Source organism: Ambystoma mexicanum, chromosome 7q (genome assembly GCF_040938575.1).
Source record: "Ambystoma mexicanum isolate Mex_15411 chromosome 7q, UKY_AmexF1_1, whole genome shotgun sequence".
In the NCBI taxonomy this organism is placed as follows: domain Eukaryota; kingdom Metazoa; phylum Chordata; class Amphibia; order Caudata; family Ambystomatidae; genus Ambystoma; species Ambystoma mexicanum.
Window position 1 is genome coordinate 592,652,561 of NC_090941.1, and position 6,000 is coordinate 592,658,560.

The window sequence follows — 6,000 nt, forward strand, 5'->3', positions numbered from 1 at the left end:
CATAGACCAGAGATAATGGGGGTCATTACGACCCAGGCGGTAACCATGGCGCTAGCAGCGCTATGGTTGCCGCCGGTATTTTACCGATTCCGCCATGGTGAATGCCGGAACTACCGGCCCATTCCAAGGTTGGCGGGGCGGTAATTCCCCATTCCCATTTTTGCCCCTATAGGGCTCAATGGAAATGGGGAAGGCGGTAGTTACGGTACTGCAAATTGCAGTACCGTAAATACCTCCAAGGTCCCTTTGCGGGTCCAATCCTTAACGGCTGGTAAAAACCAGCCATTAAGGTAGGGACCCGCAAAGGGACCTCGTAATTGGGCGGTAAGGGGTTAACGGCGCTGCTACCTTTTACGGCGCCGTTAACCCCTTACCACCTGGGTCGTAATGAGGCCCAATACCACTAAGAACATAAGGTGAGTTACCATATCTGCAATACTCCCTCAAATCTAACTTGTTATTAGCTCCAATACATAATCCTTCACAGGGTCTACCAACCCCGGAGTGATTAGCGGGGCTAGTCAGAACCTTAATCCTGTCTATTAGAATACTATCAATAACCCAAGTTTCTTGGATTGCAACATTTTCACACCTTGCTTGCCTCAGGACTGAGAAAGGAGTGGAATCTGTGTGTATTACATGACAAAAGTGTAATGGTATCACTTTCCAACAATTTTCATTGAGCACTATAGTAATATCTTTCTGTGTGCTAGGTTGCAATTTTCCTATTATCACAAGGAACAAGGGGGTGATCAAGATACATAGGAACATTCCATTTCTCACAGATTGACGATCATGAAACATGAGAGGGTTAGTCGGAATTTGAGGTGTATAACTCATTGCATTTATATATATTTTACATATAACCATTTCAAAGGCTTTACTCAGGGTTAAAGCCATTTGAAGGCTAACTTTTTCAACTATAATGTGTGACACAAATTGAATTATAGCCCAATTATCTCACAGATTGACGATCATGAAACATGAGAGGGTTAGTCAGAATTTGAGGTGTATAACTCATTGCATATACATATTTTTTACATATAACCATTTCAAAGGCTTTACTCAGGATTAAAGCCATTTGAAGGCTAACTTTTTCAACTATAATGGGTGAAACAAATTGAATGATAGTCCAATTATCTTGGCAATAAAGGTCAGGCATGTTTATGTGCTCAATATCACTCTAGGTTATTATAGCCAATTTAAGGACAAGATGGAACAATTCAAAAATCCTTTAAAGATTTAAAAATGGGCTGTCGGCATAATTTCCACGAGTTTTATAGATTTACTTAATGTATAGTCACAGCTCACGTTTCCCGTATCATTCCCACTATTAGAATAACATAAGTTGTGAACCCTACTAGCCATGTTTTCTCCATCTGGATTTTTCAACATTTCTTTAACCAACCTCCTATACCTCAATAACATTTGTCATGGAAATTAAAGGTGTGGGAGATGTACTCATAATCTTTACTACTTGATCAGTCAAGGCCCTACTAATATGTTCCTTACAAGGGGACAATTTTTCATTAATCCATTTATCCATCGGTCCTACAACCATCTGCCCTACTGCACTATTTTCTCTTGGATTTTTACTGACAGGGGTCACCCCATAGCAACTACCCACACTAGTATAGATGATATCTTCAGTATTTGTTTGTGCCAAAGCAACGCTACTCTTATTAGTCAGTTTCGAAGTTGGTTCCTTAGAACTTTTGTTTTTGTTTTTAACATGTTGTTTGTTATTACGTTTCTGTAGCTGCCTCTTTTTTTCCCATAATTATAATGATCAGTAACAGCACTATTATTATTATCATAGAGGGTCCTGTCTTCCACAATAATGTTTTAATACACAGATATGTTTGCCACGAAGGAAGCTTCTATTTCTTCATTGGCATTATTCTGAATAACAGCACTTAGATCACTGTTGTGATTAACTTTGCATTCATCTGGTGCAAGTGACTAGAATCTTGAGATGGAATGCAGGGCTTAGAATGTTTATCTATGAGTGAGTTCCAGGTTTGTTAGTTGCAAGGATGTAAGCCCTGAGAGAGGATGCCGGTGGGTGTCCTATGTCCCCTTTTACTTACCTGACTCTAAGAACTGTATTTGGTGTACCTAAACTTAAGTAAATAAGTTAACAGTTTACTGGAGTCTCAGAGTCATTTGTGGCCAAACCCTGAACTCAACACTGGCGACGAGGATGGGATCTGGCTGTGCTGGGGGGACAGCACCAAAGGGAGACACCCACCGCCCCCCCCCCCCCTCTGAGAAGTGATCCTCTCTCAGGTAAGAGCGCTGGATGGCTGTGAGGCACTGCAAGTGCAGTGAGGGCAATTGAGGCCCAGACAGAGGTGCTACAGAGGCAGAGGGGGCAAGAAAGGCCCAGACAGAGGCGCTACGAAGGCACTGGAATAACAGAGCAGCTATGGATGTAAAGGTGCTGCATGAGGCAGTGGAGAGGTTCAGCCAGGGCAGTGAGGCGCTACAATGGGCAATGAGATGTTGCAGAGGCAGTGAGGCGCTGCATGAAGAGGTGCTGCCAGGGCAGTTAGGCGCTGCAACAGGCAGTGAAGAGGCGCTGCAGAGACAGTGAAGCGCTGCTAGGGGCAGTGAGATGCTACAGAGGCAGTGAGGCGCTGCATGAAGAAGTGCTGCAAGGGCAGTGAGGTGCTGCAACAGGCAGTGAAGACGCGCTGCAGGGGCAGTGAGGTGCTGCGTTAGGCAGTGAAGAGGTGCTGCGTGAGGCAGTGAAGAGGTGCTGCATGAGGCAGTGAAGAGATTCTGCAAGGGCAGTGAGGCACTGCAAGATGCAGTTAAGAGGTGCTGCAAGAGGCAGTCAAGAGGCGCTGCAAGAGGCAGTGAGTGGTCGCTGCAGAGGCTGTGAAGTGCTGCATGGTGCAGTGAAGAGGTGAGGCGCTGCGAGGGCAGTGAAGTGCTGCACCGGGCAGTGAAGAGGCGCTGCATAGGGAGTGAAGAGGCACTTCAGTGACAAGGGTGTGCTGCAAAGGGCAGTGGGGACAAGAAGTTCTAGTGTTGAAAGGTACAATGGTCTGCTGTAAAGTGCAGTGGGCTCTGTGAGACTTATGTTTATTAGAAGGAGCTGTGAAGTTCATTGGAGCATCAAGGTTCATTCATTCATTGGCATGGTGAAGTTCAAGGTGGCAGTCTCTCATAAAGCATTTAAGAGAATTGAGACTGTACAAACATTCAGAAGAGTTGGAAGTTGTTAATGGATCTAGGAGGGGCCTGGGGCCCATGGACTGTGCAAACATCTGTTGCGCCAAGGCTACAAGCTATTGGTCATAGTGAAGGCAGCTGAGATCACTGACAAAGTTATCCGATGTCAGCGCTTACCTTTGACTGGAACCGAAGGTTGCTGCGGTTGGCTTGAGTGGAGTCCTGGAGTTCGGCATGAGTGCTGCAGCGGGAGGCCTGACTCAGTTATGAAGTTTGATGGGGATGGGAGCTCTGTGTTCCTCCGTTACTCTCTATGCAATGGTGAAGTAGGAGAGAATGCAGAGGTGCTGGCGATTAGAGTTGAGATACTAGAGCTGATATATATTAGTTTATTAGAGTGATGTTGTAGGTACATGTCTCTCTCTTTAATTGAGTTATGTAGTTTAACATATTTCTCTCCACAGGAGGACTTTTGACATTTTTATGCATGGATGGACTTTTGATGTTAATAGATTTTTGCAAACGATGTTAGAAAGCAATCCTGCATTTAGTTTTAATGTGCACTGAACTGCTACACAGCTTACCATGGCTGAATGTCAGGCCTCTGTTGGATAAGGCACTTTAGTGAAGTGAATGAGTAGTGAAAACTACTATAGTGTTAAGGATATAGAATGTCTAACAAGAATGTTTAAAAAAAAAAAATTCTTTCAACATGTGGATATTAAGGCTTAAAAGTTGGTGCGCACTGTTTAGTTTTTGCTTTGACACACGTGTGATGTTTGGATGAGTGTCAAAGCAAGTGTTTTTGGGAAATGGTTCTTTAACCATACATTTTCCCACAGACACATTATCAGTATGGGCCCTGCAGGCTTGAATTCTGGACATTGATGGGGCATTTCATTTACTTGGTTACCATGTTCAATGCTCAGTTGTCCTATATGGTATGTGTGTGGGGAATGGTGTGGTTGTTGACTCAGGTATAAGGTCAACGTTATAGTGTTTATATGTTGCATGAATAGTGTGGGCACAGTTTGTAAGGGAACGGGTGGTTCATAGGGTGTGGTGCCAAAGGTGTTGAGATAACAGTTTACAAGGGAAATGTTGTTCCTAGGATTTGGTGCCATTGTTTTGGCATATGTTGGTAGGCATGTGTGCGGTGATGTGTGAGTGAGATAAGATATTAAGGTTTTGAGTGTTTATTAAATCTTCATTAGAGTTATTAAGTTGATAACAGTGTTCATCATTAGCTGTTCTATGTAGGCAGATTAATATGTTCTCTCCACAGGTGGACTTTTAATTTTAATCCACAGATGGACATTGATGTTAATGTTAATAGATTTTGAAGTGGTGACAGGGTCTAAACCTTTTGGAGTTGGTTGTGGTTATATATGAAATGCTTTGAATAATCTTTTGTTTTTCAGGTGGGACTTTACTGGACAAATCTTTTGATGAAATATTGATCTTGCCACCGATACTTTACTGTTCTTGTTGTTGTCCCTATAGGGGAAAGATGTGTTGTGATTAACTTTGCATTCATCTGGTGCAAGTGACTAGAATCTTGAGATGGAATGCAGGGCTTAGAATGTTTATCTATGAGTGAGTTCCAGGTTTGTTAGTTGCAAGGATGTAAGCCCTGAGAGAGGATGCTGGTGGGTGTCCTATGTCCCCTTTTACTTACCTGACTCTAAGAACTGTATTTGGTGTACCTAAACTTAAGTAAATAAGTTAACAGTTCACTGGAGTGTCAGAGTCATGTGTGGCCAAACCCTGAACTCAACAATCACCATTCGATAGATCAACATGAGTCTCCCGACTATTATCGTAATCCTCATCATTATTACAACTACGTGAAGGTCCCAATGCTCCTTCATAATAGATGAAAAGAGACCCAAAACAACGTCGAATGTGGCCACAATCTCCTCCAACTTGTTAGGAGAAGTCATAGTGTCCTCCTTATCATACTGGCTAGAGTTATGCACAGAAACTTGAGTCAAATTGTACATTCGAGCATGTATATATCTCCCAAAGAAGGGGTAGATGAGGCAGCAAATCCTTTCAAAATGGGTGAAGCTGATAAATTGCTGTGAATAATGTTATTACATGTAGAGGTCAAAGAGGGGGTTTAGGTACCACCAATAATACTATCAAATCCTTACATACTACAGTGAATCCTTTCTGCCTCAGATGGGGGTGGTGCACCAATGGATTAGCGCTTTAGCTCATAGACTAAATTAAGCAACAAGCTATTGTCCACCATGCAGTTGGCCGCACTGTTGGGTTTTGAAATGTAATATATTTCCATATTACTATTAATCACATTGTCAGATACTGGAACATTAGATACTAAAAAGTCTGTAATTTTAGACTGATCCTTATCATGTCCCCTGTCAGTTTCTTTACACTCAGATATATTAGAAGTTTGTTGGTTTTTCACTTTTTTCTTAAAACGTACATCCACAGAGAAGGAGTGTGATATCCCGGAGACCAAGCTATGATATCTCTTTGTGTCTGTTGGTAGCGAAGTTTAGGAGGCTTAATTCAAGAAAAAAGTAAAACATACGTCCAGACCTTAAAATGGTTTTAAAATAATTAAGGCAATAAACTCAAAGATGCCGATAGTGTCAAGCAGACTATCACTATCAGCCACTTCAGGCAATCCTGGCAAGCTTCATCGGTCTCAAATGTACTCCACTTCGGTAGAGTTCCGAAAAACATGTATTCCCTGGAATCCCTTGTGGGTTGCTTTATCAAATTAGCTTTTAATCTTCCTTCAAAATGATTAAATCAAGTCTCAGGCGAGCCAGTAGATGTGTTCTACTC